Raw genomic sequence first — 11,877 nt, 5'->3', positions numbered from 1 at the left:
AAATGTTTTATATTTCTAATTCACAAACATTTTCAAGAGAAATATAATGAGGGCTTCATCTAATTTGAGAAGTTGTGCATTAAGTTCTACCCTGGATTAATTATAAGAAAAAATACAAGAAAAGGCTAAACAAAAGTCAAGTTGCTTTGTTTTCATGTTAATCATTAAAACATTTTCCTTCATTCTTCAAGTATTTATTGATGACCTACTGTGTGCCAAACACCATGGTTGTGTGTTTTCAGAATATTCTGACCAGAGACAATTACCACTGTGGCACTTGGTAAAGGTTATAAGATTATTTGTTGACATAAAACTAAATTTACAGATAAAATAATGTATTATTTGCATTTATTTCCCAAATAATTTCAACACTGATTATATTTTCATTTGTAGGGGGCATTTAGTGGGTGGAAAGTTATCTTATATGTTGACCAATCCCGAGAAGCAGGATTCAAACGCCTTCTTCAGTCAGGAGGAGCAAAGGTTTGTATTCAGTCAATTTACAGAATTTTTTACACAAATTATTTTTCAAACAAGGTTGCTATGATCAGTTCTTAATTTTTGGTACTTTGTGAGATGACAATCCTTAAGTACAGATTATACAGTTGAACTACTCTGGGAAACTGATAGCTTCTTATTTCTTATTTTTTCTTTAGGTACTACCTGGTCATTCTGTACCTTTATTTAAAGAAGCCACACATCTCTTTTCTGACTTCAATAAACTGAAACCAGATGACTCAGGGGTTAATATAGCAGAAGCTGCCGCCCAAAATGTGTACTGCTTAAAAACAGAGTACATTGCTGATTATCTGATGCAGGTTTGTAAGATTTTGTCCTTGATCTCCTCATCACCAGAGATAGGCTTATATATATAGGGATGTGACCACACAGCAAAACCCTTGGCTTGTTTGTTAATAGCATGTTTGGCTCCAGTTCGCTTTCATTTCATTCAGTTTCATTCTACTTTTTATAATAATGAGTACATATGTAAACATTTAGCTTGGAGTTAAATGAAGCAGGTATAAAAATCTAAGTACCTCTGGGCGCCTGGGTGGCTCAGATGGTTAAGTGACTGCCTTCGGCTCAGGTCATGATCCTGGAGTCCCGGGATCGAGTCCCACATCGGGCTCCCTGCGCAGCAGGGAGTCTGCTTCTTCCTCTGACCCTCCCCCGTCTCATGCTCTCTCTCTCTCTATCTCATTCTCTCTCTCAAATAAATAAAATCTTAAAAAAAAATTTAAAAAAAATCTAAGTACCTCTAAAAGTTTTAAAAGTGCCCTTTATAATGTTGGAATATTGCTGTTCACAAATAGCCTAAGTTTTGATTTGAATGAGCAAAGAAAAATCTTTCTGATGCCAGAACACCTAAAATGCCATCAGGAATCAGCAAGGTAGGATACATGATAATAAATGTCTTACCCCAAAGGATTTCAAACATAATGGTATAGAAATAAGGGGAAGCCAAAACTTAGCCTGCTGTGTAATTTTTACTGTTTGTGTTTGGGAGTTGCTCAGGATATAGAGAAAGAATGGCTAAAACATAAACAATAAAACCTTTGTCATAAAGCAGTGGGATGTACTGATTGGAACTGGTAAGCCAATACTAACTCCTAGAAACACCTAAATCACTTTTTTTAAAAACTCAGGTTTTTTTGTTCCCTGCTTTTCTCAGGGTTGTATGGTGTGTCAGACACTAGATTTCTGGAGGAATGCAGTGCGGGGAGTGGGCTGCTCTGTATTTCTACATCTGAGCTCATTATTTCCTACCTAGCTCTCAGAAGTAGATAAAACAGAATACTTCTGTGGGGGCAAAGCAGTAGACTAGGGAAGGGAGAGTAGTGACTTCATGTTCAAGTTCATGGTCAAGATAAGCCAAGCACAAGTAAGGCTCTTGAGATAGGCCCACCCCGGTGTTCTGACCTCAGGTTAAATGCTGGGGGGGGGCGGGGGGGCATTAAWTGAAAAGCTGGGTGCAGTGGCTGCAGGGATCTTGGTGATGAAAGCCTTCAACATGTCCTTAGCCATACTGCTCCAATCTGGATGGTCACCCTCTACTTCTACAAACTGGTGTCATCCCAGGATCTCCATTCATCATCCTTTCTCTTCTCTGTTGCATCTCCTGTTTCTATATCCCATGTCATCCTGATCTGCTCTCATCTGGTTGAAGGTGTTCTTATAGTAACTTCTTGAGAAAGCACATGGGAGATAAACTGAGATTTTCTTTGTGTGAAAATTCTTTTTTTCTGTGATTGCATTTCTTTTATTGTTTAGATGGGCATCAAATTCTAGGTTGGAACCTATTTTCTCCTTAGACTTTTGATTGCTTATCTCCTTGCTTCTAGTGTTGCTGTTGAGTAGTTAAAGCCATTTTGATTAATAATCTGTTATATGTAACTAATCTAGTAGGAAGCTCTTTTTGTCCCTAGTTTTCTGAAATTTCAAAATGATAGGCTATCATGAGGGTCTCTTTTTATTATACTGCACATGGTAGGCCTCTTCTGGTTTGGTAACTTGTGTCTTTCAGTTCTGGGAAATCTTGAATTATTTCAATGATGATTTTTTTTCCCTCCACTTTCTGTTCTCTCTAGTACTTCTGCTACTTGTATATTGGATCTTCTTATTTCACCACTATTTTTATAATCTTCACTTTTTGAGAGGTTCCCTCAGTTCAGTCTTCTCCTTTTATCAGCTCTTCATTTTGCTATCATGTTTTTAATAATCAGGACCTTTTTAAAAGTTTTTTGAATTTACATTTTAATTTTTTAATATCTTTTTTGCTTCATAGATGTAATACCTTCTACTGGATCTCAGAGGATTTATTGATTTTTTTTTTTTAACTTATTTCGGTATATTCTCTATCCACTAAACTGCATTTTCCTCTTTGTTTTGGTCTTTGTCTAAGCTGATTGGAAGTACTGAGCACACAGTTGGGTCTTGGCAGTTTTGATCCGGATGCAATAGTCTTTGTGGTCTAATTGTTGGGGACTGTCGTCTGGTTCATACTTGCATATACTTCTTGAATTGTTTCAGTTTATCCAAAGAGGAATCTTCCAGTCTGCCTGAAGGAGGAATCTGGCCACCTTTTTTTTTTTGAGATACAATGACATATGACATTAATTTCAGATGTTCAGCATAAGAGTTGTATGTATTCATGACTATATATGCAAAATTATCACCATACATAATGAGATTTTCTTTCTTATGATAAGAACTCCCAAGATTGAGTCTCTTACCAACTTTCAAATATACCATACAATATTAACAACTACAGTCACCATGTTGTATATTATATCCTCAGGGCTTATTTTATAACTGTAAGTTTGTACCTCTTGTTCACCCTTACCCATTTCCCCCAGCCCTCACACCCTGCATCTAGCAACCCCCAGTCAGTTCTTTGTATCTATCTCATTTGGGGTTTTTGTTTTTTTTTTTTATTTTTTTAAGATTTTATTTATTTATTTGACAGAGAGCACACGAGCAGGGGGAGTGCAAGAGGGAGAAGCAGGCTCCTTACTGAGCAGGGAGCCCGATGCGGCAGTCAGTCCCAGGATCCTGGGATCATGACCTGAGCCGAAGGCAGATGCTTAACTGACTGAGCCACCCAGGCGCCCGTTTTTTATATTAGGTTCCACTTGTAAGTGAAATCATCTAGTATTTGTCTTTTTCTGACTTATTTCACTTTGCATCATGCCATCAAGGTCCATCCATGTTGCTGCAGTTGGCAGGGTTTCCTTGGCTGAAATATTTTTTTATGGCTGATTAATCCATTGTGTGTGTGTGTGTGTGAATTTTCTTTATCCATCTGTCAGTGGACACTCAGGTTTTCATATCTTAGCTATTGTAAATAATGCTGCAGTGAACATAGAGCAGATATCTTTTTGAATTAATGTTTTTATTTCTTTTGGATAAATACAAAGAGGTTGGAACTGTTGAATCATAAGGTTCCTTTTTTTTAAGATTGTATTTAACATAGTGTTATTAGTTTCAGGTGTGCAATATAATGATTCAACAATTGCTCAGTGCTCATCGAACTAAGTGTACTCTTAAGGTAGTTATATTTTTAATTTTTTGAGGAAAAAAAATAATGGCTGCATCAGTTTACATTCCCACTAGAAGTACACAAGAGTTCTCGTTTCTCCATATCCTCATCAACACTTGTCTTTTTGATAACAGCTATTCTAACGTGTTAGGTAATATCTTGTTATGATTTTGATTTGCATTTCTTTGATGATTAGTGACGTTGAGCACCTTTTCGTATACCTGTTGACCATCTGTGTCTTTGGGAAAATGTCTATTCAGATCTCTGCCCATTTTTTAATCACATGGTTTGGGATATTAACCCCTATCAGATAGATGATTTGCAAATATTTTCTCCCTTTCTTAGGTTGCCTTTCCTTTTGCTGATGGTGTCCTTTACTATGCATGAGCTTTTTAATTTGATGTCTCCCCACATGTTAATTTTTGCTTGTGTTTCTTTTCATTTTGGTGTGAAATCCAAAAAATTTTTACCAAGACCAATGTCAGGGAGCTCATGACGTATATTTTCTTTTAGTTTTATAGTTTCATGTCTTTCATCCAAATCTTTAATCCATTTTGAGTTTATTTTTGTGTATGGTATAAGATAGTGGTCCTGTTTCAGTCTTTTGCATGTAGCTGTCTAGTTTTTCCAACACCATTTATTGAAGAAACTGTCCTTTTCCTTTTGTATGTTCTTGGCTCCTTTGTAATTGATCGAGTATGCCTGGGTTTATTTCAGGGTTTTCTGTTCTGTTCTCTTGATCTGTGTGTCTGTGTATGTGGTAGTACCATACTGTTTGGTTACCATAGTTTTGTAATACAGTTTAAAATCAGGGAGCATGATGCCTCCAGCTTTGTTCTCCTTTCTCAAGATTGCTTTGGCTAGGGGTGCCTGAGTGGCTCAGTTATTAAGCGTCTGCCTTCGGCTCAGGTCATGATCCCAGGGTCCTGGGATCGAGCCCTGCATCAGGCTCCCTGCTCCACAGGAAGCCTGCTTCTCCCTTTCCCTCTCCCTCTGCTTGTGTTCCCTCTCTCACTGTGTCTCTCTGTCAAAAAATAAATAACTCAAAAAAAAAAAAAAAAGATTGCTTTGGCTATTTGGAGTCTTTGTGATTCCATACAAACTTTAGGATTGTTCTATTTCTAGAAAAAATGCCATTGAAATTTTGATAGGGATTGCATTGAATCTGTGGATTGCTTTGGGTAGTGTGGACATTTTAATAGTGTTAATTTTTCCAGTCCATGAGCATGGAATATCTTTCCATTTATTTGTGTCATCTTCTATTTCATCAGTGTTGCCTAGTTTTCTTTTTTTTAAGATTTTATTTATTTGACAGAGAGAGAAATAGCAAGAACAGGAACACAAGCAGGGGGAGTGGGAGAGGGAGAAGCAGGCTTCCCGCCGAGCAGGCAGCCCAATGCAAGGCTCAATCCCAGGACCTGAGCCGAAGGTAGACGCTTAAGACTGAGCCACTGAGGCGCCCCAATGTCGTCTAGTTTTCAGTGTACAAGTCTTTTATCTACTTGATTAAATTTGTCCCTATTTTATTCTTGATGCAATTGTAAATGGAATTTTCCTTTATATTTGAAATGGCTTTCTTTTAAAAAGGGTATCGTTGGGTTTTTTTATTCTTTAGAATGTTTAGTCCATCGTGTAATTATTGATATGATTGGATTTAGGGTTTTTTTTTTTTTTTGCAGTTTTCAATTTGTCTTTGTTCCTGTGTTCTTTCTTTCTTGCCTTTTTTTGTTGGAGGCAGGGTGTGTTTTGCTCTATGGATTATAATATACTTAACTTTTTATAGTCTAGCTAAAATGATATTGTGCCACTTCACATGGAATGTAGAAATCTTACACTCATATAGGTTCCTTTACTTCCCCTATCCTTTAAACCAGGGGCCAATAAACTGTAGCCCACAGGCCAAACCCTCTCCACTGCCTGTGTTACAAAGTTTTACTGGAACACAGCTCCATTCACTCATTTACATGTTCTCTCTTCTGCTTTTGCAGTGCAACACTAGGCTGAGTAATTGCAACAGAAACCATCTCTCCCACACAGCCTGAAATATTTAGTGTCTGGTCCTTCAACGTAAAGCAGGGGCCAGCAAACTTTCTGTAGACTTGTATATTTTCCATTGTCTCTTACAGCTCCACAGAACAGTGTTCTGCCATAAAGCAAAACTTGCTTAAACAGTCCTATGTATTTTGAGGAAATTAAAAGGAAAAATACAGTCTTATATTTATCCTATCTGGTATCAGTTTTCCTTCAGCCCAAAACTTTGATTTGTAGTATAAGTCTGATGGGACCAATTCTAGTTTTCTTTTATTTGAGAGTGTCTATTTTACCATTATGCCTGAAGGATCTTTTTGTAGGGCATAGGATTTAGGGTTGATAGTGTTTTTTACTAAAGACTCCACTTTCTGCTGGCCTCCATTATTTCTGAGAAGTCAGTGGTAATTTGATTTCTTCTCCTGTATGCAGTGCAGTGTCTCATTTTTTATTCTGGCTGTTTCATCTTTGATTTTCACCATTTATGATACTTCCAGGTGTAGTTTCTTTATATTAATCCTGCTTTTTCTGCAGAGCTTCTTCAATCTGTAAATTTCTCTCTTTCACCAAACTTGAGAAATTTTGACAATTACTTCTCCATTCTTTCCTGTCTATATGGGAATTTAATCACTCGTACCTTTTGATATTGTCCCACAGGTCCCTCCCTCAGGTCCTTCAGGCCATATTTACTTTCTGTGTTTTCTGACTGACTAATTCCTATTTATTACTTCACTGATTTTTTTCCTGTTATTTTCATTCTAAGGCTCTTACAGGAGATTTTTTTATTTAGATATTAAATTTTTTTATATCTAGAATCAGTTCTTTTTTATAGTTTCTATTTTTCTACTTTTTCATTTCACTCATCTCAAGGATAAGAGCTGCTTTGGTATCATTGTCTACTATTTCCAACATCTGGGTCATGAGCAAGACTGCTTTTATTTTGAGGTAATCGGTAGCTTTACATGCAATTGTAAGAAATAATAGTTTCCCCCAGGGGATGATATCTTGCAACAATATAGTACAGTATTACAGCCAGGATATTGACCTGATGCAATCCAAACTTATTCCGATTTCCCCACTTTTTTTTTTTTTTTAAGATTTTATTTATTTGAGAGAGAGGAGAGGGAAGAGGGTCAGAGGGAGAAGCAGACTCCCTGCTGAGCAGGAAGCCCGATGTGGGACTCGATCCCAGGACTCTAGGATCATGACCTGAGCCGAAGGCAGTCGCCTAACCAACTGAGCCACCCAGGCGCCCCCAATTTCCCCACTTCTGCTTCATGTGTCTGCCACCACAGTCAAGATACAGAACAATCTATCACTACAGCAATCATTCATTTTGCCTTTTTTTTTTTAACTACACCCACCTCCTTCCCTTCATTCTCTTCTCCCAGCAGTCTCTTACACCTGTCAACCACTAATCTGTTGTCAGTATCTTTAAATCTTAAATGGAATCAATATAGTGTGTAATCTTTTCGGATTGGCTTTTTTTTTTTTTTAAAGATTTCATCTATTTATTTGACAGAGAGAGAGCAGGAACACAAGCAGGGGGAGTGGGAGAGAGAGAAGCAGGCCTCCCGCTGAGCAGGGAGCCTGATGTGGGACTCGATCCCGGGACTCCAGGATCATGACCTGAGCCGGAGGCAGACGCTTAACGACTGAGCCACCCAGGCGCCCCGGCTTTTTTTTTTTTAGCAAGATTCCCTTCGGAATCATTCAGGTGTTGCTTGTATCAGTGATTTTATTACTTTTTATTGAACAGTTGAGATCTACAGCTTAACTATTAGCCTATTGAAGGACATCTGGGTTGTTTCTACTTTGGGGCTATTATGACTAAAGCTGCTATGAACATTTTTTGCACATATTTTATGTGGAAATAAGATTTCATTGCATTGGGATAAATTCCTAAGTGTGTTTCCAGAGTGGTCATATTTTACATTCCTACCACTGTTATAAGTGATCGTTTTTCTGTATCCTTATTGGCATTTGTCACTTTTTTTTAGCCATTTCAGTTGGTATGTAGTAATCTCTCATTGTGGTTTTAATTTGCAGTTCCATAATGGCTAGTCAAGAGTGAATGCCTTTGGTGTGCTTCATAAATGTCATGAGGTGTGAGGTTTTCACAGAAGGTGTGAAGTTTAGGTCACTCAGAATGTCCAATTGCTCCACCATAAAAGAACCGTCCTCCACTTAGTTGCTTTTACACCTTTGTCAAAATTCAGTTTGGCATATGTTGGGCGTCTATTGATCTAGGTCTTTCCCTCTGCAATAGCATCTTTCTTCTTATATCTGATATTAGGTAGCGATTCCTCTTTACTCTTCTTTTTCAAGATCCTTTTAGCTTTTCTAGGGTCTATACCTTTTAAGTTTTTAAATAAGCTTATTTATATGCCTATGAAAACATCTTGCTACGATTTTGATAGGAATCACATTAAACCTACAGATCAATTTAAGTGAATTGACATCTTCACTATGTTCAGTCTTTCAGTCCATGAATACAGCATATTTAAGTCGTCTTTGATTTCTTTCATGAACATTTTGTAATTTTCAATACATACAAGTTTTAGATCTTTATTGGGTTTTTGGATTCTGATTGTTTTTTCTTGAGAATGGGTCATGTTCTTCAGATGTGGAGTAATTTGCATGCGTCTAAGTTGTAAAAACTAGATTCTGTTACGTTCCTTAGGGAATGCCATTCTGTTTGCTTAACAGGCACCTTTTGCAGTGAGTGCGGGATCAAAGCTTTAGCCTTACTTGAGCCGCCTCTGCACATCCATGGTGAGAGGGCAAAGATTTGGGCAGATTTCATACCCCAGTTTGAGGCTTCCCCTGCTCCCTCCTGGGATTTCCCACCTCATTTTCCAGTGGCTGTGGTTTCAGGCCATTACTACATGTTTTCTGTTGTGACTTGGCCCTTATAATACAGACTTCTCCTTACAACAAAAACAAAAATGAAGAGAAATTCACTCCCTACCCAGTGTCAACCCCTTTGGTATTTGCCTGATCTCATTTCCTCTCCAGTGTCTTGGGGTAGTTGCTTTTAATATATTTGGGTCGGAAGTTGTCATCCAGGGAAGAGTTGAATCAAAAGGCACTTACTCAGTATTTTATGGTGATTCATTTTCATGTTTTCCAGTCTGCCATCTTGCTAGAAAATTTTTATCACACTTTTAATGAGGGAAAGGTCGTTTTGGGTTGGAATATGGTTGTGAGGAAGAGAATTTTAAGGGTTTTAGAGGCAATGTATGAATTTTGGCTTTAACTCCTGCTAGTTATATGTTATTTAACCTTTTTTTATCTTATCTGTAAAATAAAAAAACACCTACCTCACATGTTTAAATATTTTTAAAAATCGACACTAAGTATAAGGTGTCACTTCTTAACCATACCTTTTTACAAATGAAACCATTATCAAGATCTGAGCTGGCCCCATTCCACCTGAGCTATAAATTTATTTTTCTGATAAAAGGTGAGATTTTGTCACACAGGTTCTGTTCCCTAAATGTGATAAGTGCTAAGTAGCATACCTTAAAAGACAAATTTCAAGTTTTTTTCTGGTTAAAAAGCACAGTCAAGGAAAAATGAACAATGTTTTTCCCTTTTATAGGAATCCCCTCCTCAAGTAGAAAATTACTGTCTGCCAGAAGCGATTTCATTTCTTCCGAATAATAAGGAACCTGGGCCTGGATTATCACAGAAGAGGAAAGCTCCTACAGAGAAAAATAAAATCAAACGACCTAGAGTAAACTAATCATGTTTACTCTTTAGTCACCAAACATTAGTATTTTAATTATAAAAAGCCTGAATGTTACTGTCTTGGATTTGCATAGTAATTTAAAGACAAGCGGCTGTAGAAGAATTCAGCTTCAGAGTATAATGATGACCTTGCTTGTAGTTAGTTTTTAACACCTGAAATTTTAATCACTGAAATATTAACTTTTACCTGAAATAACAAAACAAATCCTCAGCCATCTTGTCATTAAACCACATTGAAGTGTGTATGGGGCTGTTTATTTAATATCTGAGGCTGTAGCTTAGTGGAAGTTTTAGTAAGGTGATGGATTTTACTTTAAAATGCCAGCTTTAATTCGTAACAATAAGGAAGTTGTCAATTGGGATTTTTTCATGTTTTCCCTGATTCTTCTCACCCCTTTCCCTCTTTTTAACAGGAGCCTGAGTACAAGGTTTGAGGAACTGAGGCTTTAAACTTAAATATGTGAGTGTATATATGTATATGCATGTTTGTACAGATCTCCATGATGTTTGCCAAGTTTGGGTGCCAAAACTTGGAAAATAATAAATAAAAGTGACTCAAATTAGTTAAGTTTTTAAATGCAAAGCATTTTGGTGTCCATTCTCTTTTTGAAGCAATAAATGATTTGTAAAATATAGCTTAAAAAAGAAATTGCTGGGGCACCGGAGTTGTGCAGGTGGTTGAACATCCGACTCTTGGTTTCAGCTCAGGTGGCTCAGGTCATGGGATCAAGTCCCAGGTCGGGCTCCGGGCTGAACTCGGAGTCTGCCTGGATTCCGCCTGGATTCCCTGTCCCTCTCCCTCAGCCCCCTCCCTCCCTAAAATAACTTTTTAAACTCAAAAATCGCTAGTTATATTTCTGATGTTTGTTACTTATGTAGGCTATTATATTACTGGGTTAAAACCCTTTTATTGGAACTACAAAATTGCATTAGACTGTATTAATCTAAACCTAAACACCAAATGCTACATGTGTTACCACAGTCCTCTAAATGTAAAGCTACCTCATTTTGCTGAAAGGAAGAACCAGAATCAGAACTGTGATTTTGATGTAAATGGCCCCATTTCATAATGACTCTTGAAAGGCAAACTCAAATGGTGAAGGGTGGAAGTTCTTATCCTAGACACAAAACCCCTCAAGTTTTTATCAGGTCTTCCTCTGAATGGAGGGAAATAGAGGGGGTTATCCCGGCCCTTCAGTTTTTGGCTTTGAACTAAATTCACAGCTCAGGACAAAAATTCCTACACAGCCAAATAGATAGCATTGTCGTGTAACCATGCCCCTCCCCAAACAGAAACCCCCGACCTGGTTTTATGGGGGCCATTTTGTGTGAGTAGAGTCTTTTCACTCTTTTCACTGGCAGCTTGTGGCAAGTTTCCCCAAATTTCATCCCTTAGATTCTTTGCAATAGTCACTACTGTTCAAAACAACTTCACGAGTGCTCTGTTAAAGTAAATGTTAGATCCTCTTTGTCCCTAGCCCAGATAAAATTACATAATGTACCATTTTCTTTTCTACCAAGATTATGAACTGTTTTTCCAGTCAGTTCTTAAACATAGTTTATAAATTTAAGAGTCCAGATTTCACCTGCTCCTCCTGATTCTCCAGACTCTGTCAGCCATTTCCGCTTTGGCTTCCACTCTCAGACTCCAGATGCCCTAATGCCAGCAAGGCCTTACACGCAAGTAGTTCTAAGCACAGGAAGTTCTCTCATTTAGGAAGGCACAAAAGCTTTCCTTGATTACTCTTAGTTTCTCCTCAGAATTGCTCTAGTATTTTAATGTGGCACTTAAATTAGAATCTTATATTCCATGGATTTTGTGCGTCTGATGGCCAGCATTCATCAATGCAACAAATACTCCTTTAGCATAGAAGTAGTGATGGAACCTAAACGCGACTCTGACCGAGAAACAGGCCTGTAAGGAAGGCTACTCTCTCAACCCCTCTCTTGTGTGAGGAGCTTAGCACTGCTCTCCCCTGAGGGCCTGCCTGGAGAACTGGGTACCTAAGCACTAGCCCGGAGAAGCCAGGCTGTAGAGTGACCGAACACTAGCTAAC

The 11,877-nt window shown here is 37.9% G+C and overlaps 1 long non-coding RNA gene across 1 annotated transcript; it reads left to right on the top strand.

Moving 5' to 3' along the window:
• The first annotated feature begins 326 nt into the window (after positions 1-326).
• Positions 327-10,403, top strand: LOC112815934 (uncharacterized). Its single transcript, XR_012377426.1, has 3 exons — positions 327-483; positions 657-818; positions 9,672-10,403. It is a non-coding gene; the product is annotated as an uncharacterized lncRNA (long non-coding RNA).
• Positions 10,404-11,877: the final 1,474 nt, after the last annotated feature.

The sequence above is a fragment of the Callorhinus ursinus genome, unplaced genomic scaffold (assembly GCF_003265705.2).
Source record: "Callorhinus ursinus isolate GAN/ISIS: 27379988/994484 unplaced genomic scaffold, GSC_fseal_2.0 scaffold1067, whole genome shotgun sequence".
NCBI classification, from domain to species: domain Eukaryota; kingdom Metazoa; phylum Chordata; class Mammalia; order Carnivora; family Otariidae; genus Callorhinus; species Callorhinus ursinus.
The sequence above is the reverse complement of the archived record's forward strand: the minus strand, read 5'-3'. Positions and strand labels throughout refer to the sequence as shown.